Source organism: Callorhinchus milii, unplaced genomic scaffold (genome assembly GCF_018977255.1).
Source record: "Callorhinchus milii isolate IMCB2004 unplaced genomic scaffold, IMCB_Cmil_1.0 Scaffold14, whole genome shotgun sequence".
In the NCBI taxonomy this organism is placed as follows: domain Eukaryota; kingdom Metazoa; phylum Chordata; class Chondrichthyes; order Chimaeriformes; family Callorhinchidae; genus Callorhinchus; species Callorhinchus milii.
In genome coordinates this window covers 11582680-11608553 of record NW_024704755.1, presented here as the reverse complement: position 1 = coordinate 11608553, position 25874 = coordinate 11582680, and positions in this window count along the sequence as shown.

The following is a 25874-nucleotide window of genomic DNA, read 5'->3' as shown; positions in this document are numbered from 1 at the left end:
TCACATTATTCAGATGTCTCAAAGTGCTTTGCAGAATAAATCAGAATAAAGTGTGTATTTGTGTAAACACTTTGTGTAAAGTGTGACTGTGTATTTTGTGGGTGGCACTCGGCAGCTGATTGCACATGGCAGTGTCCCACAAACAGTCTTTTGACAAACAGTGAGTGATTTTATTTGGGGAATTCTTAACCAGGACACCTGAAAATCTTCCATCTCTTTTCGAATAGCGCCACGGGATCTTTAACGTACACCTGAACATGACCTCACTTTATTGACTCATCTGAAGGTCCAACATTGTAGCACTCTCCAAGCGCTTGTTTGAGTGTCAGCCTAGCCCCAAACTATGTGAGTTCAGAGTCATGATGTAGTGTTTGAAACCGCAACCTTCTGACTTAGAGGCAAAGGCGCTACCAACTGAGCCAGGATGACACTTACATGTCAGCTGACACTAACACTTGTCAATAGTCAGTTGGTTGCCTGAATGATAGCATAACATAACACAAGAGATTTTTTCTTAGTGGGGAAACCTGCTCAAAACTGGACTGTCCAGTTCGCCGCCAGCCTGCCGTTAACTCTAAGCAGAACTGAACACAAATTTGTTCCAAGTTGAGCCAAATTTATATTTCTGCTGAAGAAACTTACATGAATTCAATTTGGCTCCTGTCATATTAACACTATAGATGACAACTACCCAGAGTTTAGTAACACGATCCACCCACTTATGGTTCTTGGCAGGAAAAATTGTCACTGCAACCTAGCAGCCCGAACAAAGCAGTGTGTAAAGTCTAAACATAGGATTAAGGCATACGGAAGAAAAAAGCCCAGATAATGAAAGAGGGAAATGAACAATTTATCCCTCCTGCATTTAGTTCCAAGAACGTATAATCCTGCCTGTGTAAAGAGGGAGAGACTTTGCACTGCGTCAGTAGGTGGGCAGCATTGCTCAGTTGGTAGAACTCTCACCTCTGGTTAATGGAATAAACATTCTAGTTTGGGGTGGACAATATTAAAGTCCAAGTTAAAACGTAGAGTGAGACCTGTATTCTTTTGTTTATTTTATCTTCACTAACTGAATTTACAACTAGTTTCTTGCAGTTCCAACTCCAATGGTTATTAATAGCAGACAAAATAATTCTTCACTTTCTAACTGGAGGGGTTCTGAGAAGCTATCATGCCTGAAGGACTCTAAGTAAATACAAGCTGTTGTTGATTTTGTAATCAAAAGTGCTAAGCACTATGGTAAAGGTGAACTCACAGACAAACTGTGTTCAATATTAGGAGCTTTCTACTTTTTACGTAACAGAAGATATCATCCTTATCACAGACAGACTAGTTTGTCTCATTTGGAGGCACTCTCACTGACAATGGTTCAGGGTTGTGAACCTCACCGTTTGAGGTCATGGTTTCGGTTGATATTCCAGTGCAGTACTGGGGAGGATGCTACAATGTCAGATGCATCTGCCTGCTCTTCAGGTGGATGTTAAAAATACCACAACACTATTTGAGAAGCGAAAAGACCTGACCAAAGGTACTCCAGATAAAATTAGCAATTCACCTCATTGCTGCTTTTAACCTAAAAGAAACAGTCACTACCCTTGACAGTATAATCCTGTGAAGTGCTTTGACATAAGGTGTAATGAAAAAGCATGTTGTTTTTCCTACTTTCTTTCTAAGAGCCTTTTGCACCCTTGAGTTGTGAGTTATATGTTCAGTTTTACAAGAATGTGGTTTGCTGGCCTTTTGTGTGGGCTCCATTATGGAGCAGTGGAACCCATGGAATGCAGTTATTTGCTATCAGTCAGCCACAGGGCCACTCAGATTCCAGGTACCATCATTTCCAATATTACAGTCAGATAATTATTTAGTGCCAGTGGGATTAGTGAGACATAACTGTTGGCAGACTTTCAGAAGTGTAATTATTACTATGATCCCCTTTTCATCACAAAGTGTTTTGTGCCTTGCAGCAGACTGTTTAAATTTACCAAGCGATCATTACAAAGCTAGAATTGGGAGCAGAGAGGACTCGTGAGAGGTGCCAAGGAAAGTAAGTTTTCAGTAAAGTCCCATAATGGTCAGTGTTTTTTTCTTCTAATCTTTATAAATGGTCTGGATACGAAAACTGATTGTAAATCCTGTGAATTACTTCGACAATATGATAACAAAAGGATTATAATGTGACGACTGTACATCTGCTAGTCTCTACGTATTTGACAACTGATCTTATCAGAAGCTAATTGTGGTTGTATTGTAGTTGTGTTCAATCTTCATCATAAATTTAAAGATTATAATAATACTAATAATAATTCCTTTTGATACAGCACCTTATCATGTCATTGCGACGTCTCAAAGCACTTCACAGAATATATTGTGAAATGGATTTGACTGTATTTTGAGGGCAAAACATGACCGCTAATTGCACACAGCAGTGTCCCAAAAATAGTCAACTATTTTATTTGGGAGATTTGGTGGCCAGGACATGGGAAGTTTAATATCCACCTGAACAGGCAGATGGGATCTCGGTTTAAAGTCTCATCTGAAGGAAGCACCTCCAACAATGCAACAATGCACTCCCAAACCGGCATTGGAGTGTCAGTTTAAACGTTGTGATTCCAAGTCCTGATAAGGGGCTTGAACCCACAACCTTCTGACTTGGAGGCGAGAATACTAACCACTGAACAAAACGCAAAATACTGCAGATGCTGGAAATCTGAAACAAAAACAGAATGTCGCTGGGAACACTCAGGCCTCTCCCTCCCAACATGCCCCAGTTCTGACGAAGGGTCGTGGACCCGAAACATTGACTCACTTTCCTTTCTCCATAGATGCTGTCTGACCTGTTGAGTGTTTCCAGCGACTTCTGGATTTGTTCTTAGTACTAACCACTGAGTCAGGCTGACACACCATATTTTCAATTTACATATTGCACCATTCGGTTTGGTCTGATGAAACTGTTTCACTTTAAATTTGTTTTGGAATAAAAATACAAAAGATAAAAATAGTCCTGTTGAACTAATATAATGACAGAAAAGAGAAAGGAAAGTGAGAAAAGACCTTAGATCTGGTCTGCGATGATTGTCAAAAATTAAAATGATACAAATGAAACTTCAAAGCACTAATACACAGCCTTATAACATTAATTAGCACCCTTGATATCATTTTTATTTATTAAAGATATTTATACATAATCTCAGTTAAGATTGAAATTGGTTGAAATTAGTTTGTGCCTAAGGGCAGTTATCAGACTCAGCAATGTATGAGACAACGTCATTTCCTCCAGTTATTTGAGTGTTTCAATGGAGAAGTAATTTATTGTTCCCAATCATTAAAAGAAAATCAGAAGTGGAGGCTAACATAGAGTTAATACATGAATCAGAATAGCTTTTTAAGAGGGTCTTGCATTTATATGGCACCTAAACCATTAAAACTCTCAAAGTGCTATGAAGTATTTACTGTCAAGTATAGTCACTACTTTTTGAAGGCAAACATCAGGGAGTGGATGAGTTATGCAATCAAACCTCTTGAACATTACCAAGTTCCTGAGAACTTCTGTAGTTATAAACTGTTTATTTATATATTTTGTATTCATTTTTGGGGGGGATTACGAAGTAGGAACACTCCATTGTAGGAAGTGAAAGTCTCTCACTGTTTATGGCAAACATTTTGAACACAAATATCAGAAATCTACTGCAGAGAGAGATGCAACCCTATAACAAAACAGAAACATTCGCAGTGGGGGAAGAAAAAGAATTTAAACCATTTTAAAAGTGTGCCTGCCTTTGTTTTGGTTAAAGATGTGACAGACTGGAGTATTTCTTATTCAATTAAATAGCTGTCTGAGAGAAGGATAGGGGAATGGCATCCTAAAACTATTTGTGTTCAAATCTATATTCATGGCAAGTGCTTCTGAACCCCTAACATTTGCAACTCTATCCCCCTCCCACTCCACCTGCCCACTCCCCAATTTGTCTTTAAATGCTGCTTTAAACCTACCTCTTCAACCATGCCCATGCTTACCCTCCCCCCTTTTCCCTCCTCCCCTGTTCTGTGTTCCCCACATCGTTGTAAAGCATAATGAGACGTTATCTTACGCAAAGGGTGCTATATAAATGCAAGTTATTGTTATAACAGAAGTCTCGTGGAAAGATATCTTGGCCATTTGTTTTATTGCTCCCATTGAGAAAGTACTTTGGAATATATGACTGTGTACATTTGTGCCAGAGCAAACATTCCCTTAGTACAGAATTTGGGGTCTAATTTGGGGATTCGTGAAGAGTCAATCCTGTTTATGCCTGGATATCTCAGGGCATTGAGGGAAAGGTCTAGCACTCGTTGTTTGCTAATTGCTAGCAAATGTTTAGGTTCAAAATAAATGGGAAATTATACTACAACCATAAACGCAAATAGTTTGCTAACATTATTAATAATGATAATAACAATAATCCTTTCATTTGTTATAGCGCTTTGCACATTAGAAAGTTCCAAAGCACTTCACAAAATATACTACAAAGTCCAGTGACTGTGTGTTTTGAGGGTGTTTTGATTACTAAACTTAATGTTGGGATTAGCTCAGCCTGTTACGTGTAAAACGTACAGCACTTCCTGTATTTGCTCCTCTTGTATTTGCATTTTCAGCATAAATTGTTTTAAGCAAATAAGGCCCACCATTGGGACAATTAATTTGTCTAATCAGTATCCACTGCCGGTTAGCGCTGGAGATGGAATTTAATACGATTCACTCTGCTCCTCCCTTCTAATTTGCTTATTTGTGCTCATGAAATCTAAGGCAAAAACATCCATTTTCTTCCATCCGGTAAAAGCCAGCTTTTGAGCTGAGATTAACCTTTACTGGAGTGTACAGAAGTAGCATTTCCAAGGACAGGAAACAAAATCCAACGTGGCAGATTGCTTCTGTGTCTTTTCAGAAATTCTTCCATGCGTTGCGAAATCTTCTGTGAAATTGACGTTAAATTAATTTGACATTAGCATATCCAACACATTTGCTCAGAACATGGTAAGACGTCCCGGAAACAATAATAATAAAATAATAATCCTTGCATTTGATATAGTGCTTTTCACGTCTTTTAGACGTCGCAAAGCGCTTCACAGAATATACTGTAAAGTGAATTGACTGTATATTTTGTGGGCGAAACATGGGAGCCAATTGCGCACAGCAGTATCCCACAAACAGTCGTGGATTGAGAGACCAAATTATCATTGGGTTTTTTCCTTGAGGGATTATTATCAGGGGGGTGGAGTAAGGAAACTTGCCCAAGGTTTCACCCTGCTGGGAATTGAACCCAGGTCTCTCGCTTGCGAGGCGAGTGCTCTAACCACTGAAGGGGTTAAAGACCTTTGAAAGGTTCGCGAGACAGTGGTTAATATTTGCCCAATCTTCCTGGTAAGACTGCAGTCCCAGCTGAATGTTCACTTATTACATTTTCAAGGTTCCAATGCTGGAGAAGTCAGATACGAAAGGCTGGTTTGGGAAGGCTGTGTGGCTGAAAAGCTCTATACAGTAAATGTTTCATTTTGGAAAGTCAATCATTAAACATCCTCTTCAGCAAGTTTGGCAGCGCTAATCAATAGAGGGAACAACCCACAACTATGGGATGGAGTGAATGGAGGGGGTTAATTTTTAAACCGCTCTAAGCACTTAATTGGGTCCCACCTGTATAGACTGGGTGAGGCCTTGCCTTTATTATCTTTTTTCAAAGCAGCTGCTGGATGACTCAGTTATCAAACTCCCTTGAGTGGCACAGTTTCAGAAGTTTTACTAACCATGAGGTTGAACACACAAATAGTCACATGAAATTAGCCCAGGTTTCTGCAGCCCACATTATATTTGGGCTGATCACTATTCCCACCGGAAGAATCATCCCCACAACATGACTGTCAAATGGAAATAATGTAAGAGGGGTGTCAATGCACCCTGCTTCCTATTTATTTTATTAAGAGCAAAGAGCAATTACTTATTATATATCTTGGTACCAAACCAACTCATTAGCTCAGGCTTGGTTTGGCTCTACCTAGGTTTTGGTAATGTACGCAGGAGAATAAGGCCAGTAATTCTGTTTGCCCTTAGCTGGGCTACTGCTATTTAAAAGGTCAAAAATTCCACAAGGTAAAGACTCCTCCAAGTTTCCATGGGGTGTATGAGTTCATTGTGTTTAGGTGTAAACTTGGCTCTGTTGCTCGCACTCTCACCTCTGAATCAGAAGGTTCCCACTTGGGTTCAAGCCCAAGTCGGAACTTTGAACTCATGTAGGGGGACGAACACTCCAATGCATTGCTAGGTGGGTGCTTCTTTATTGGAGGTAACATGTGGAGTCCTGTAGCTCAGTGGTTAGAGCACTCGCTTTGCAAGCGAGAGACCTGAGCTCAATTCCAGGCAGAGGGCGAAACCTTGGGCAAGTTTCCTTACTCCACACAGAGCCTAATAATAATAATCCCTCCAAAAACCAAAAACAATAATAAATTGGTCATTTTCAATCTACGACTGTTTGTGGGACATTGCTGTGCGCAATTGGCTGCCGCGTTCGCCCACAAATATACAGTCAATTTACTTTACAGTGTGTTCTGTGAAGCGCTTTGGGACGTCCTCCCGATGTGAAAAGCGCTATATCAAATGTAAGGATTATTATTATTATTATTATTATTTAACATACTTCACGTGAGATTTTAAACCGAGGTCCCATTCAAGTGGATATTAAAGTTCCCATGGTACAACTTAAAAAGGAAAAAGATGTTCTTGCAATGTCTTGGCCACCAACCCCCTGGATAAAATTGGTCATTAACTTCATGGCTGTTTGTGGAACCCTACTGGGTGCAAATTGTCTGCCATATTCATCCACAAAAAAATATGACAGTCAGCCTTTGTAACTCAGTGCCTCTGTGTTAACTCATTTTACTGAATTGTCGAAGAATTTCTAAACATGTTTTTCAGACTGAATACAACCAGCAATAAAATTTGCTCTCGAGAAATGATGCAATGCAACAGGATGTTGTAATTCTGTTATCTTTCCCCATTTGATATTCATCTTAGGTTTTATTGATCAATTGTTACATGTAGAGTACATGAGTAAGGTGTGGAACCAAAGAATGGTCTAACATATGGAGAGTTAAGGTTCAATAATTCACTTCATTTTTACACACTATTATTTGCACTTGCAGTTTGAGTATATTGCTTCAGCTGTTGGAGGTAGCATTGCGTCAGGAGGTGGTGGGAACAGGACAACCTTCCAATTGATACCTGTTCGCCGTTATTTACTTGTTTTTATTAATCCACGTCCCTGTTTGCCTGTCCAGGTGAACATTAAAGATCCTACGGCACTACACGAAAACAGGAGGTAGTTTCTTCTGGTGTCCTGGCCAACAATCCCCCAAATAAAATTGGCCATTCACTTCATGGTTTACTATGTGGGACATTATGGTGTGCAAATTGGCTGCTGTGTTTGCCTACAAATATTCACCATCATTAAGATAAAACGTTTTGAGACATCAATCTTACGTGAAAGACACTAAATCAAATGCAAAGATTATTATTAGCCGACAATTGGGACATTGTTCCAACTACTCAGGGTTCCAGTGTCAATATTAGCTTTGAAGCAAATTTACAGTTTTGATCCTTTGCACATCACTTTCTCATTGGATTTCCATTAATAAGAGTCTTTCAAAAGCTAAATATCTATTTTTCAGTTAATTGGCCCGCATAAAGTTATCTGACTGTGCACTGAAGTTTCAGCCTTTATTAGAGGAGAAAACGGAGAAGAATTTCAGTTTCATTATTCACAGCAATGTTTAAAAGATTTAAATGTACAAAAGAATTAAATTTGAGTGACTCCAAAACTTATTTTGTTAAAAATACCATTGAACAAAGAAACTATGTTTTTTTTATCAGTTTTTGTTCATCAGATTAATAGTTGGTTGGAAGCTGATTTGTTTGCCTCTAAGGTATTGGATCTTAGATGCTAATGGATCTTTGCTTTAGGATATCATAGCAGGACAAGTGACCTAGTGTAACAAACAAGCTCATTTGGAATAATAGCTGTTTCATAGCATCCATTTCAATAACAAATTAGAAACGAATACAGTACAAATAACAGTAAACTCATGTTCTGACTGGAAGAAAACAACAGTTCAATTGCAGTCAGAATTCTGAATAACAGCAATTATCATCAAAGATGTACACTTCGAAGCAATGATAATTCAAGCAAACAGCCTGAATTGAGAAATCATCCACCATATGTTTTATAGTCAGGCCCCTCCAGTGGAGTCTCTTATCATTAATTGATTTAGGAGAGCCTATAGCACATTTCCTACTTGCCACATGTGAATTGAAGGATTAAGTGCAATGCTCGCTGATAGATTCGTAGACAACAATTTGCTTGAGCCTGTGTGGGTTATTACTGATAATGTAGTGAATCATTTATTGAGTGGTTACTTTCGGTATGGAACCAAAGTGTTTGTTGTGCCCAAATGAGTCTTGTAAACCTGACCACTATGGTAATTCCAATAGCCTTCATGAATGGGTCTGAGTTACTGTTTTGGTTTGTGTTTGTTGTTCTTCTCTACTCTCTGAAAAGATTCTGCCTCTCTCCGAGGCCCTGGGTTACAGCACTATGGGCACTGACAGCCCTCCGATACCTTCCCAAGTATCTATCCTGGATACATGTTTTCCTCTCCCTAGTCTGGGATACTATGCTCGTTCCTAATTTGTTATTATAATGAATGTTGTGCCCCTGCTATTGTACCACTTTATTTTCAGGTGTCAAAGGAAATCCCCACTACATCACATTTTCTGACATATTTCACCAACACTTACACAGACACCACCTTTCACAGTAAAATCATGTGAAGAGTTTTGAGACGTATTGGCAATATGCTGAGGCTCTATATTAAATGCAAGGATTATTATGATTCCGTTTCTAAATTACCAGTGGCTTTCACAAAGAAAATAGTGATTTTGTTACTGGAACACCACTGGCTCCAGGATTCAGAAGTGTGGATTAGATCACCAAAAACATTCTCAAAGACTGCTTTGTTCATTCACCTCTTGCAGCAATGTACGGGAGTACATCGAGGAGGGGTTGTGTTGCCCAAAACAAAAGCATATGATGTTTGGAGGAGCAAAGCTGCGAATATTAATTCAAAATGAACCAAATTCTTTGGAGCAACTTCAAACTAGTTGTAGATAAGTGTCTGGAGCTCTGAGCATTGCCAGCATTTATAATTGAAAACCTGATGACTTGCGGATGAAAGCCACGAATAAAACGACACCTTCAATTTTTTAAGTAGGATAAACTTTCAAAACAAAACACAGACACTCATTTTGATGGGAATTCAACATTTATCTAACGTTTAACGGAGGGGAGTCTTTCTGATGCTCTTTAAGCGTTTTTCCGTCCTTCTCATTAGCTCTTGCAAGCTTCCTCTACTGCAGATCGAAACCTAGCTAAGCAATTAGTCACTGGAAGAGTGACACACCTTTGTGAGAGTCTGGCTAGGACATAAGCCAGAAGAACTGCAAGTGCATGCACATGCCAACCAGACATGGGATGTGTTAACCTCGGAATGACTGGGATTGGACTTTTCAAAATAGTTTCGACAAGGTGTGAAGCAAATTATTCAGAGAGAAGCATTTGGCCTTGAGCCTATAGTATCACCCTGGATTATGACATTTGCGTATGTGGGACAAGCACTGGCAAGAGCACAATGGATGGAATGGGTGGAAGGATATTTGACTCTGAAGGGCATCATAACTGAACTCAATCCTATTCTGTAGATCCATACAATAGAATTCTTGAAAGTGTTTAGAAGCAGGACAAGTATTGCTGGTTCCCCTTCTCTCACACAAAAGAGGTCATTTTAATTCTACCACCCTACCTGCTGCTTCGAATGAGACCAGCTAACTCAACACAGACCAGGAATCGACCTTGGTTCATTTGGTAGTACTAGATGGTCATTCGTGGCTGTTTGTGGGTTGTGCAAATAGGCTGCCACTTTTGTCTACAAATGCACAGTGACTAAATTTTACAGTAACTGTGAAAAGTTTGACAGTGAGATGAGGTGCTATATCAAACAAAAAGATTCCAGTATAAGTCACTGATCTGTGTTTCAGTTCCTGCACTGAACATCTTTTGTCATCATTCCTCTAATCTCTGCTGGATCAGGAATAAGTTAGTTAAATTCCTTTCTGAATGTTTCAACTGTGGAAGAATTCCCTCAATGTAACCGGGTATCTGTCTACTGTATTTTGTAAGGATATAACTTTAAGACGCAGTCCGGGATGGAGGGCGCTATATAAATCCAAGTTGTTGTTGTTGTTGTTAATCTACATACACTTAGTGGTTTTCTTGTTGTTAAATTTAGGAGATCTCAACATATCTTTAAGACTAGATTGCCTGCACTGGGTCTCACTCTACAATTGTGAGAAGCTCACCTTTCTTACTCTAATGAATATAACCACAAGAGGATCTGGTATGTTTGACTGGTGAGGGTGTAAACCACCTGCAAGCATTAGCTATAGCCACATGTCTAATTCATGTGTGGAACAGAGTAACCAGATCCAAGCACTTTAGTAATGCTATTATTTACATTATTCCCACAATCCCCATTAAATGTCACATTGAGTTACTTGAGTGCATGTCCTGACATGTGTAAAGAAGGGTTATTGCAGGTATAATAATAATCAGTATGAATTGCATCTATTGGATGCAATGTTAGTCTCTTGTGTAAAATTGTTCAAAGCTTTACATTAAATAAAATATTAAATATATTTGGGAGAATCCACAACATGGCTGATTTAAATGGTCTGTAAAAGACTCATTTGAAAAAGAACTTGATACTGTGATGAGAGGATGGTGGGATGGACATTTTGGAAGGATGAGATCAAATGAACTGAAGGATCTGCTTCAACTAAACATCTCTTGTGATTTTGTGACCTTGTGAGGAATGGGTTGGGGTCAATTTATTGGGTAACCGACGAATGTATTTTGTGAACATATAATGTTGAGCAAAACTGTTACCCCTTAATCTACATACGCTTGGTGGTCTCTTATGGTTAAATTTAGGAGATTTCCAACATGTCTTTTGGGGACATTTTGGAGACATTCACAGCTGCCTCACACCAGAGGTGTTGGATCTTGTGGGGGGTAGGGGGGGAGGGGGTGTGGGAGGTACTGACATTTTTCAATACGAATGAAAATCGGTATCTTATGGGAAGGGGAGCGAGTCATTCTATGAGAACTCTAAATGTTGCAGAAAAAATGTTGAATGGCTTTTTCTTACATTCTCAAGTTATTTATTCACATGATGCTCTCTATTATAAGGCACCAATATGGACAGTGGTTTTAGTGAACGCAGGGTTTGCCCTAATTCCTTATCGGTGCAAAATTCTGAAAAGCATTGAGATCATTTGATAAACAAAAAAGAATTGTAATTTATTTATGCGGGGGCTGGGAGGGGTGGGGGGGTCATAAAAGGCAGACAACCTTCAATTATTTCCTCCTCTCTAGCTTAGAGACAACAAGGCCAATTGTAACAGCAGCACCATTGTTTGAGATTAAATGAATGTATATTTTAAGATTTTTAAAAAAATAAACTCATTGATAACCACTGTAAAAAAAACAACGGTTTAATCTGCACTTTAAATGCATTCAAAGTAATTTTCTCACATAGGTCACAAGAGCCTGTGAACAGGTGTTCCCACCCTTTCAGTGTCTCCATAAAAATTTAAATCCATACATTTTCCAGCCAAAGGAGTAGAACCTGTTATCACTTTGAAAACATTTACAGTTGCCTCACACTAGAGGCGTTGGATCTTTCAATGCCTATTTCAATATGACTCCAAATTGATATCTTATGGGAAGGGGAAAGAGTCACTGTGTGCGAACTCTATATGCTACAGAAAAAAATTCACAAGACTCTTAATATTTTTTATACTTTATTTCACTGCAGTAATAAACAGACTCGGTGCGGGTAACGTACAGGTGTCATTGGATATGTGATTGTGGGACATTGCTGTGTGCAAATTGGCTGACGGTTCAACCACAAAATACACAGTCAGTCTCCTTTGTACTTCGAAGCACTTTGGAAGGATTATTGATGCAAAAATGTGAAGAGATACTGGGGTATAAAAACAATGGATTAGGAGGCATTGTCTAGTTAATTACATTTGGCTGTCAGATGACTAATGGGTAAAGACACCACCCAGTGTAGCACCAAGCTGTACCACGGAGAAGGTCACGAGGCATCTCCTAGTCCTTGCTAATCTGAGCTAGGATACAATTGTAACCAGGATGCAACAAATGTCCTTAGATCACCAAGGCTGGGTGGAGGGGTGGGGGGTTGGACGGGGGGAATTCGAATAGCTCCCCACTGCTGATCACTATTCAGATGTCTGCTGTCTTTAAGCGTTCCGAGACATTGCGTGAAGGGCGCTATAAAATGCAAATTGTTGTTGTTGTTGGTGGTGCAGACTTGATAGGTCTTGACTGTGATATCCTCCTCCATCTTCATAGCCTTCCAGCATTTCCTGGCGAGGATTGCACACAGATACTGGAAAGTTGAGTGAGGTTCCAGAGGAAGCTGGCAGCCATAATCTCATAAAATCTCGTAAAACAACAGACTGAAAAGATGAGTCAAATTGCTTCTTGCAAAGAGAGGAGACAATTATTAATCCTTTTATCAATAATAAAATAACTCACCCTATTCTGACATTGAGTTGATGTTTGATTTACGGACCCCATATTTGGGCTTACTGCATTATTGCCGAGGTGTCAGCAGTCACTTCCAGTGTGATACATTCTGCTCAGTGAGGCGTGAAGGATGCTATATAAATGCAAGTTGTTGTTGTTGTAGTACCTACAGAGCACTACAGAGTTAAGGTGTTTTATTTGAATTGTGAACAGGTTGTTGATACTTGCTGCTGTTCCCTTCTGATATTCCTTTTGGAGAACTATTAAGGCAAGTTGAAACCGGCATTTAAAGAAGAATTTGAATTTTTTTTTTAAAAAAGCCCTGAAAACAGCTGGAGTCTAGTCCTTGGCGTGAGAAGCCTCCAGGTGTGCATTGTGTCAGAACTGAATTGCTTCTGGCTCTGTCCACTGTTCAACACTCAGATTCATTTCTCTTGACAGTAAGGTCTCAAGCCCAATCTGAGGAAATAAGTTAGATTAGAAAATAGGCACTTTGTGCAAACATTTTAGAAAATGTGCAGATCTATCCACAGGTACATTCCAAATAACAAAAGGATACAATGTTGGGGGAGAAACTATATTCCAGAATTTGGCAATTTCTTACATACAGCATTAATTTTGAAGCTAGCTTAATGTTTTCTCATTTGTTTCTAAGAAATACAGACAACCAACTTCAAAGTGAAGACTGAATTCACCTATTTGCCAAATTCTGGATGCTTAAATGCTACATAAATAAATTAAATCTAGACCAGGGTGGAATCTTTCTCCCCATTAAGAACTAATTATTACTCAAATCGTTTGTGAAATGTGGTATTTTTCTTAATGACCACATCCAATCTGTTTTGAAACAAATTATTTTTCACACCAGTACGATCAGAATAAAATTAATTGCATAATTGTCTTCATTTCCCAGTATCAACAATAACCACTTGCATTTATACAATACCCTTCACACGGAGTGGCGTCTCAGAGAACTTAACAGTTGGGTGGCTTGACTCACAGGTGGAAAGGGAGTGGAGGTGACCAAGGCACAGTCAAGGAAGAAAGTCTTCAGGTGTGGTTTAAGACGGATAAAGAGGGGGCAAGATAGAGGGAGTTAGGCAAGGAGTTCCAGAGATTCGGAGCATAGTGGCTGAAAGCATGGATGTCAATTGTGGAACAGAGGAGATGAGGGGTGTGCAGAAGATGTGCAATATAATTTCCTCTTACAGTTCTTACTCAAAACTACTGCATTTGGAGTGTACGGTTTCCCCAGAGAAATTCAATCAAACTGGAATTCCTTAACAGTGAAACAGGAATTATCTGAGAAGTACAACACAGTTTCATGGGCAGTGACTACAAATTGATATGCTTTCAGGAAGGGTATGATTGCAATCTCTTATAAAACACTGAACACTCTGTGATTTACAGTGGACTTACCACATTCTTCCATGTTATTTACAGATGTCAAAATTTGGACCCTGATAAATGCTTGGTATACAGTTGCACAATGATCGCTTCCCTGATCATTTTCGTGCAAGGATTTATAATTAAATCATCTTATTGTTAACTAAATCCTCCACCGTTTACCATTGCAATTAAACTCATTTGACAGATTCATAAATGTGCCTGGAACCACATCTGTCAACACTGTTTTTTCAGATTTGGGATCAAGCACCAACTTGCACGATGGGAAGTGATTTGTTCCTTGTTTCTCAGAAAAAAGTCTGGAAGAACCGGCCTGGCCTGTACGATGGAGACAACTGATGTCTGACGTTCCTGAAAATAATGGTTATTACCAAAAGGGGAAAATATGCTATTTGCTTGATCCTAAAACAAACCAGTTGAAATTCAAATCACCAACCCACTCGCTTTCCAGTTTCCCAGTTTACGAGGGGGTTGGTTACTTTGCTCAAATGAAGCTCATTCAAAAATGATGTGTTGTTTTATTTGTACTGCAGTCCATGGGACAAGCAGTACAGGTAGGAAAGGAAAGGTGACATTATTTAAATTCTGCTTTAGTGGTAGCCTGCTAATTGCCATGCTAGGGTTGTGAAATATGGCTCATATTCAGTAAGGCAGGAAAACGTATCTCATCTTATTCCCTACATCAACACTGCAAGGCTCCTTGCGTTCCTTCTCTCCTGCAGTCTACAGGCTTAAAAAACTCACTTTTGGTGTCGACTAACCACTTCCTCTTAATGTCTCTTATCTTCTCTCCTACCCTTTCAACATTTGCGGTGCTACATAAAGAGTCTTCCTTTCACAGCAACAGCAACAAAAACAACTTACATTCACATGGCAGCCTCATCCAGAGTATAAACAGCAGCACCAACTAACTGGGCTGAGCGGCCTGTTTCTCTGCTGTTCAGTTCTTAGAATTCTATTTCTTTCTTACCCGTATTTTGTTGCGGCAGATAGATGCTGAATTACAGTGAGACTCTGGTAAGACATGTCAAGTTGTAACTTGACAGTGTCTCATTTTCATTTGGTTCTTCACCTTCGGGCAAGTTAATGTTGGCACAGGCCTTGCACTGTATATCCTTCAATTATGTACCCACGCCCTTTTCCAGCCAGAGGCATCATTTCATCATTTCTGCCTGTGTTCTGGGGTTTCATTTGTAAATCTCTGCTTTCTCAGTCACACTCAAAAGGAGGCCTTTATCCTGACTGTATATGCACTCTATATGATTGGAAACTCAAAATTATGACCTATCTTTGGTGTGAAAATAAGCTCCCCTCTGCTGTACAGAGAGAAAAGGAACAAGAGAGATGCACATTTAAATCCATGTGCTAGAGCAAAAGTATCATGTTGTCTAATTTGAGCTGTTAAACAAGCATCTTTCCAACGTGTCCTAAACAGAGCACAATACTGCAAGTGTAATGATGTTCCCTTGTCCCTTCAAACCTGGGTGTCAGTGTGGCTCAGTTGATAGTAATTCCCTGACCATGAATTCCCGAGATAACATCGGTCATTCACTTCACAACTGTTTGCGTGACATTGCTGTGTGCAAATTGGGTGATCTGTTTGCGTAAACAGCCACTACTCTTTATAGTGAATTCTGTGAAGTGCTTTGAGGTCTCCTCCTGACGTGAAAGACACTGTAGCAAACGCAAGGATTATTATAACTTGGGTTCCTTTTTTTCACATTTGATGAATTTGGGGGGCAGTCTGTTTGCACTATAGTTGATGGATCAATACCTTTTCCCCAGGAAAACCCATGAGGGAGCTATTGTGTGGCAAAATGCTGGCTATTCTGGCAACCATCTGTTTCTGCTGTTTCATTTGGACACAGTCAGATCGCACCCTTCACGTTACTGTTCCCAGGGCTGATTCATTGATGACTTCACTGGCCACGGCATTGAGTAATAAGGAACTTGTTCTGTACACCCTTGTGACTTTGACAGATTCAAGGGATATTGTGATCAGCAGTTTTTTGATGGTCTAGCCAAAACATTTGGATACACAAATTACAGCTACAGGCAGGGAGAATAAACATGTTATCCTCACATTGCTTATTAGTGGTTTGACAGAACATATGGTCAATTGGATAGGCTTTAATATTGCTGAGGATTCGTCCTCTCTGGAGCTCACTTGACTGCCATCGGCTGTTTGAGGGTACATTTTCCAGAATTTTTTTTTTGCCATGAATTGGCCTTGGGATTTTTGATTCCATCAGATTGGTTTGGGGAGTTTCAGGGAACTAGGCATTTGACATAAGAACATAAGAACTTGCTAGACGAAAGAAGACCAAGGTCCATCCAGTTCCCCTTCCACCAGCCTGGCATTTGCATGACATGTCGTGTTCCAAACTATATGTTGTGTCCCAAGATATTATTTCCTAACAGAAATCTATCTAATTTGTTCTTGAAAGAATCAACACTTTCTGCTTCCACCGTCTCCCTGAGGAGCCTGTTCCATACGTTTACTACTTGCTCCCTGAAGTAGTATTTCCGCAGCTTTGTTCTGCACTTAACCCCCTTCAATGACAGACCATGTCCTCTGGTTATGCTGATAACAGGCGAGGAGTTAAGAGTGAGTATAGGTTGGAGGTGAAACGTAGAAGTTATCCTAGTAGTGGATTCGATGATCTTCTGGGCCTTTTTCCACTATGTTCCAAGTATGTTACCCATTTAGTGAAATATCCATCCTAAATTATTGTTATTTTGTATAACTTAATCGTTCTTCCAACATCTTAAGCCAACACCCTCACTATATGTCACAATAGCCTCTCCTAAGCTATCTCGTATTTATTTGTATCTCTACATTCAGGCGGTTCAAACATTAAGTGGGGGAGAGGGCATCATATTCTACACTATACAACAAAAAGAAAAAGACTGTACAAGTTGAAACCAATCCATATTTGACAAGTAATGGTAATGTGTGGATTTAGTCTGACAAGGCAATCTGAGCTCCTTATTGCCATTCCCAATAAGGATGATGACATAGAGAAATCCTCCAACAATGGACAAACACATACATTTACCTTAAGGCAGCCTTTGGCTATTCTCACAGTTAAGCCAAATATTACCTTGAAGAGCACACTGACTGTTTTTACAGACATTTGGGTGCAGGTGTATCTATTCTGCTGACAGAACAAACTTGTTCCAAGCTTTCTGCTGATCTGCAAATACCTAGTGTGACTAGAAATCACAGTGCAGAATGGAAGACTTTTGATGAATTGTAGCTGACAACAAAATGGGCACAATTTATGCATTATTAGCCCTTAGTTCTGGTTCTACCGGCTAAAGGAGTGGTTGGTACATTTAGCGTGCCACAGATCTGATAAACAGAGCTGAACTTGAGAAGACTATGTGCAACCAACAATTGTATCAGTGATGGCCACTGGACAGCTTTCAACCTTGTTAATTGCTCTGTCAATCACGTGTACTTCAGCAATGCATTCCAGACTCACTCAGGGAATGCATCGCATTACTGTGGACAAAGTGAGGGTATGCACAGAAAGGGCATCCATCAGGCTGTGGGGTTCATTTTTATGTATTAACTTTTCTTAACCCCAATAATCTCCTTTCCCTCCCTCTGTTGCTGAAGCCAGTGACTAACGCTGGATTACGCATCAGTTCTGTGTGACTCAGTGCTTCTCCTAAAGCAAGGCTTGGATTTGGAGCTTGCTTTTTGTAATAAATAAACAGCCCTCAGGAGGATTAACTACTTTTCTGCAAATCCATGAAGTATTGAGGAATATTTGGGAAATATTCCAAAATGGGGATAATTCATCCTTGTAAGGATCCCCAGGTTGGCATTCTTCTTTAGCATATCAAAATATCAATTGCAAGGATTTTTTTTAGCATGTGTTTTTTTCGAAACCAGTACTGTTGAGGATTTTATGACTCAGGTGTTAATAGATATGCTCCAAAGAGATTACTTAGCAGTTTAAATCATTAAATTATTTCACTTGTTTTCCTGTCTACTCATTAATGCCTCCCTTCTTTAGATAATATAAACTGCTTCAGGGTGGAAAGACTATTTGTTCCCAGGTCACTGTCAATGTTGTTGTATCTGTCTGGCCACCGGTGCCTTATTCACACTGCTGGAGGTGAAGGAATTTTGCTTCCCATAGCAGGGTGATGTGCAATGCACTTGATCTATACTTCCCACTGCTCAGTGCATTCTCTTCCTCTATCCTTCTGTCTCCACCCCCACCCTCTCTAACCATCTTTAAATTCTGTCTTTAAAACTACCTCTTTACCCTCACCCTTAATTATCACCTCCTCCCCCTCTCCCTTGCTCATTGTGAAGTATTCTGAAACATTATCTTATGTGAAGGCTGCCTTATAAATACACGTTATTATTGTTGTTGTTTTGAACCAGGGGCACTTAACAACCACCTAATATCAGTGTTCTGTAGGGGTGTAACTATATGTTTTGCAAAATGCCTGCAATCGATTGTTAGTATTTTAATATGCTTGCAGAGGAAATGTTACAAAAGGCTGTTGAATATCATTAAGTAAAAAGTTAAAAAAATTGGTCATTTACTTCCTGTCTGTTTATGGGATGATACTGTGTACAAATTAGCTCCTGGGTTTGCTTACAAGTACACAGTCACTACACCTCAGAGAAAACTCTGCGAAGTGCTTTGAGTTGTTTCAACATGATATCAAATGCAAGGATAATTATTATTATTGTTGTCATTAGTGGTAAGCTATGGTTCCTTAAAATTCCTTGAATGACCATTGAGCCATCTAAGAACTTTCAAGGGATTGATCTGGGAGGAGACTGATTTATTTGAATTGTAGAATTTCTGCTGGGGGTGAATCAAAGTGCCTCAGCTAGCAGGCTACAGCATGCGCTGGTCAACCCAGATTTATTCTGCAGTTTGCACAGTGACTCGCCATGGAAAGTACTGTGTGAACACAAGGGTAGGAATTTCATGAGTGAGTTCTCCTTTGATCTTTCCTCTCTGAGGAAGCACGTGACAAAATACATTGCTTTAGGTCCCTTGAATGATTCTCACCAGTCATCCGTCTTCTGTGGTATCCAATGGGCAAATGACTAGAGTCATTATAATTAATAATTAATAATAATAATAATCCTTGCACTTGATATAGGACCTATAATATTGAAACATCATCTTTTGCCTCATGGTGGCTCATCTCCCTGGATTCGGACTGAGCAAGATTAATAAAACATAAATATAAAGAGCAAAGGACTGAAGGAAGCCTGTGAATAAAGTAGGATCTAAGCCAATCTGGAACATCAATAACATAAAAAGAAGCAATTTAAGAGTATTTGGCCAATCGGGTCACAGACTGTAAAAAATCTACCCGATCATGTACTCTCCCTGAAATGTTCAGTCTCAGGGAAACATTCTGAACACTTAGATTCTGAGCGGTAACAGAAAATCTCTGCATAATGACCCATGGTAACACCACCACAGATTAATTACAGTATACATGCCTCTTTGAATTATAGTACTGTGTCAATACTTATTCGGTGGACTTTGCCTCCATTTTCATTTTGGGCCCTTTGTCTCTGAGAAAACCATGTGCTGTAAGTACTTAAGATAAGGTGCCTCTTTCTGATCGTGTTGCAAATTTGCTTTTGTTAATCGCTGGCAACGCTTCAGCTAATCAGGATGTCCCCAGGATGTCCACAACATGGCATGTATTTATCATGGCACTGCATTGCCTTATGTACAAAGGGAAATGGACCATTAATGCTGTCCTAGAATTGGAAAATGATTTCAGGAGAGAGAGTCACTTAAAATGATACTGGAGTGATTCCTAAAAAATCCAAACAAGACATTTAATATGCTAGATGTTCACCTTTCAAAATATATCCTACGAACACTCTTTCTATCCTTCCACCACAGTATTGAGCTATTTTTGTTTGAATCTGGTTTGTGTCCTGATCTCAGCCGTACTTCCTGGTAACTGTTCCGGTCATTAAATCCGGTCATTTGAATTCAATGATAAACCAGCACAGCAACATGATGGACACTAATAGAATCTTACCCATTGAGTAAGCTTCATTGCGGTATTTAATTTCTATTAAGATTGAAGATTCCTTTTAGTCTCACTGTGACTCCCAAACTAAACATTGTGATGTGGGGCTGCTGTAACCCTTGAGCAGGTTCCTGTAAGTTAACTGAGTCTCCATTACTGCAGCGGCTAGATAAAATATTTGCATGTCAAAGTGGCTCCGTGCTAGCACATTTGCCACTGAGTCAGAAGATTGTGGGTTCAATGCCCACATTGGGACTTGGAATTGCACAGCGTAAGATGAATGCTGGGGGGATGTTGGTAGCCGCGTAATACCTGGCATAGTATCTGGTGTAAAGTGATATAAAGCTGAGGGCTGTTTAAATCCCAGCAGTAGTGGGTGCAGTGAAACAGTGCTTGTGACTATCTCCTTGCCTTAAAAAATAGCACACTTCATACAGCATTTGTTTGCAAAACCTTAAAACATATATATCACATATTTCTGTGATTAGGGGAAGAATGAAAGGGCATGGGTATCCAATGAAAGTAAGGGGAATGTAAAATTAGATGTAACACTGGACATATCAAATCTGTCCGCCTATCAAAACACCTGCTCTAATATACATTCACTGTAATTATGAATTATGCATTCAAAAAATGCCAATTCATTTGTTTTATATTTTACATGTCAGAAATGACGCATTTGAAATGCATTTAGCAATTCCACAAATTAGCAATTCCTTATTGCCGAAGAAAGGGATTTAAAAGCTTTCTTTATTAATCAGCCAGTTAGTCGCTCTGTATTTGCTTGCTTCTCCTCCAGTTGAAATTGCCGCTGATCTTTGTGCTTTAGGTAAAGTTCCTCCAAAGATAGAGCGAACTTTCCACTCCATTCCCACGCGGAACATACATACATATGTAGATCTCTCAGTCTAGTTGGATGCTTTCAAGCATGATGATGGGTTTCCCCATGTGCTAGGCCTTCAACTGACCATAACAAAATGAGTTTGTGGCCCTAATGTGGAGCTTGAACCCACAACCTGAAGCAATCTAAAAGAGCACCTGGAAGGAGTAGGGAATTCTTATTGGAGATCATAGCACCTGGGGAATAGCAATTGGCCTTTCTCTGCTTCTATACTATGTAACCAGTGCAATGCTCATGGGTGTTCACGGAGGTGCAGTGATTTAAGTCCACAAGTTCCAGTTCTAGGGTGTGGATTTTTGCAAAGAAAAGAATATACTGCAGCCAAAATGTCACAAAAGGCCGACGGGGACACTTAAATCCAGCAGTGCGGTTGTCATGGTGCTTTGTAAGGTTAGGCAGGTAACTATACTAGAAATGGGGATTTGTTTCCTCCTCCTACTTTCTCATTTGACTAGTTGCCTTAGATACAAAATAAGCAGGGGTTTTTTAAACCACACCCTGTTTGTGAGTGTGGTTTCTCACACTAAGAAAAGATGACATTTAGGAGCGTTGAAATATGTTAGATATGCTGCAAAACTGGGCTCCACCTCTGTAATTGTCTTTATCTGCTCTCTTGCACACACCGCAGCCAATTCACAAAGGTTTCTGAAATTATCTTCAGAATGGTTGTTATTGGTGTCCCTGATTTTTTTTGTTATGTTTCTTCAGAAACACTGGAGCTTTCTTCTTAAATTGCCGTATCAGTGCCTCTGGTCTGTAACCTCCTCCTTATCCAAAGTGAAATCTGTTTTGCAACAAGTTACCTAAGAACTGACGTGAATCATTTGAATGTTTGGTGGAGTCCAAGCCCCTATGGCAGCATACCTGCCGAGCAGCATAGCTATGTAAATAAGTCATCACAAAAGAGGTGGTTTTGCAGAAAAACACTGGGTGTGAATCACCTTTCTACACTTGCATCTAATACTCCAATGAGGGTTTTAGGGAGGGGTGCTAATCTCAATGTTGTGAAGCCTGAAATTTCACCCAGTCCTTGTCTATAAAACCTGACTGTCATAGCTTTTAAGATTTCTTCAATTCAGTCTTAATTTGGATGCCGCTTTTTTTAAGATGTGCCCACAAAATACAGAGTCAAATCCACTTTACAATATATGCTGTGAATAGCTTTGAGACGTCTCAACGACGTGATAAGGAGCTATATTAAGTGCAAGGAGTATTATTATTAACAGTGGAAATTCTGAAGTTTGAGAATTTTGACACAGTTCTGGGCAATCTGAAATTGTAAGACAAAATGATCTCACGTGCTAAGATGAGGTGGGATTTTGAGACTGTGATACTTCTATGACTTATTAAAATCCATCAAATAATGGAAACTTGAAAGCCTCATCATAGAAACCTTTACTGGCTAAAGTTTGCATATCAACACATCTTTCATCAATAGCCCCGGGGAAATCTACCCCACCTGTTAACATGTTAAATATTCCAGACACGCAAGATCCTTGACTGTTCATTGAATAACAGCAGAAGTAATTTCATACCGAATTTCTCTTCGAGTCTCAAACTGATGTAAAGGAAAGTATTGACTGGTCATCACATTGCAGGTAGGTGACAGAAAGGTGGATTTCTAAAAGGAACGCCTAGAGGCCTGCTGAAGCAATAGCAAACCTGGATTGCCCTCTTCTTTTGTTTGTCAAGGGCCATGTCACATTCCAGCCTTAGATACAACCCAGCTGTGTTTATTCTCAAAAAGACTTTATTGTTGAACTTTTCCAGCGAGCGAATGTGCATCAGAACTCAAACTGCAACTTTTTTTTCTGACAAGTTGCCGTAGGTCTTTTTGTGACATTTTGGCTGCAATATTTTTCTTTTCTTTGCAGAAAATCTCACCCTAATCCTGTTCTGGTCTTAAATTTAGTCCTGTCCATCTATTTAGGTTAGACGTTAAAGATCCCATGGCACTGTTTGAAAAGAGAAGGGAGTTTTTCTTGGTGTACTAGCTAACAATCTCCCAGATAAAATTGGTTATTCACTTTATGGTTGTTTGTCGGCTATTGCTGTGTCCCACAATTAGCTGTTGGGTTCACCTTCAAAATAGACAATCAGTACATTCAATTGACTATGTGATCAGGTGCTGCAATAAATGCAAAGATTATTATTATCATTATGTATAAATACAGAACAATAATTTAGCTAGGCAGGAAAATTAGCCAGTTGCTCTCCAGTAACGCTTTCTGGGGGTTTTGTTGTGTCATGACTGAATATATAAATTCTCTCAAGGCTCATGCCTGAATATATAAATATAAAGAAGTTATATTGTGTTTTCGAGACTTCTCAAAGTGCTTCACTGTAAAAGTGAAGTCAAGTGGCACACTGCAATGTACCACAAACAGCCATGAAGTGAATGACCAATTTTATTTGGGGGACTGTTGGCCCCCCAAATGTCTGTCTGGTGAAAAACTGGAGAGAGCTCCTGGAACCTTATCCAGTGGAGGAAAAAGGAGTCAAATGCCTAAAGGAGAGAAGGGAGAACAGAGGAGACAGAGGGGAGTCAGCAAAAGATAAAAAAACTACCATGTTAGCTCAGCAGTATGCTCAGGAACAGAGCAAACCAATATGAAGGGTACTAGAGAATAGTAGATATACCGTTTAGGGAAAAGGCAGGTAAATAGGACTGAATGGATTATTCTTTCAAAGAACCAAACACACAGTCAGTCACAGGAAATCCTGTGAAGTGCTTTGAGACGTCCTCCTGATGTAAAAGGCGCTGTTCCAAATGTAAAGATTATTCATTATTATTTATTAAGAATCATTGGTTCTTTCAAAGGCTTCTCAAAGTGCTTCATAGGATTTCAGGATAGATACTAATAGTCCAAATGGCCTTTTTCTGTTTTGTAAATTTCTGTAATTCTATGGTTCTGTGGATATGGCAGCACAATATGAAGTAAATGTTTTAATTTTCAAAGTTCAATTCTAAAGTGACGTCACCAGCTGGTAGGCAAATCCATCAAAGTGTCAGAAATTAGGTTTACATTTGTTTTGTTCATAATCACTGCCACACCTTCTGACAATCAGAAAGGCATACACACCCAGATAGGGCAATTAACTTTCTGTTGCAGATTTCCAGCATCTGCAGTATGTTGCATTTTGTTTAACCTTCTGGTGGGACGAGATTGTCTGAAATCCACATGTGAGTTTCTATCGGGAGGACCTATAAGTATGTGCCCTCCAGCAAGGGCACAGTATCACCGTGAATGGAGAGGGAAATGTTTCAACACTTTCTGTGGTCAATCATGTGGAAAATATTGCTTGTTTTTCCATCTCCTTTTGCTTCTTACATGAATCCCCATTGTCTTTGTGAAGACTTTGAGATGTTTGTGTGTAAAAGGTCCTGATGTTATTTGCTGTTAATCTGCAAAGCAGGACTTTCAGTTAGAGACCAGACTGGGCACATTGCCTCTGAGCATTTCAGTACTACCCAGAAAGATAGAAAAATAACTTCTTGTGACTTTAACATCTATGTAGTTTGGGCAGTTTGAACAAATCTGATTTCAGAGTATAGTTTCTATAGTACCCTCCCAGGGTTTCGTTCCTTTAAGTACAGCAATGGAAATAACAATGAACAAGTGCTTTAGAATAGATATTTGCTAATTAATAATAATAATAATCCTTGCATTTGATATAGCGCTTTTCATGTCTTCTAGACGTCGCTTCACAGAATAGACTATAAAGTGAATTGACTGTATATTTGTGGGCGAAATGCAGCAGCCAATTGCGCACATCAGTGTCCCACAAACAGTCATGGTTTGAAGTGACCAATTTATTTTATTTTTTTNCTTGAGGGTTTATTATCAGGCGAGTGGAGTAAGGATACTTGCCCAAGGTTTCACCCTGCTGGGAATCGAACTCAGATCGCTCGCTTGCAAAGCGAGTGCTTTAACCACTGAGCTACAGGACTCAAATCCTCGAATATAATATAGTGCCAAGCACAAACACAATAATGTCGAAATAAGTATTGAGTTCTAGGAATCGTCAAGTACATTGTTCCCTTGCATTGCAAACAGTGTAAAAATAAAGGACTTGTTTGAATCCCATTCCATTCCTTTGTTTCTCCCCATTTTTTTAGCTGAGACAATAGATCAGTGAGTTGAGGTGGTCTCAGTTATGTAGATCTTTGCTGCTCAATGATGCCACTGACTGACTCATATGCGACTTGTTAGAGGGACAGACGCACGAGGGAGCAGGGAAAGTGATGACAGTGAGAAGAAGATAGTAACTCGGGAACTAATGGGGATGGCGGTAGGACGTTAAAGGCAATAAGTAAATGACTCATCTATGGAATGGAACTCCAGCAAAACCCACAAGCACAGCACAAGACTGCAAACCATGAGCAGCTCAGAAGATAAAAGCTGCAATAAGCTCCTTTACCTGCCTCTGGATATAATTGCTATAATAAAAATAATCCTTGCATTTGATAAAGCACCTTTCATGTCAGGAGGATATCTCAAAGTGCTTCACAACATTTACTGGTGAAGTAGAGTGGCTGCATTTTGTTGGCAAATACAGCAGGTAATTTATGCACAGCAATGTAGTGAAGAACCAATTTTATTTGGGGAATTGTCGGCAAGAACACTCCCTTCTCTTATCGAACAAATTGATAGTACGAACACACAAATACCAGGGTGCATTGGAGTTCTGTTCTGTTTCCTGAGTCTGGATATATTACACAGGTCGGAGCTTGGATTTAATAAATTGTAGGATTCACATGGTTTTATTTCTTTTCCAGGTATCACAGTTCATAAGATCACAACATTGAATTGGATGAAGAAGGCCCTTCG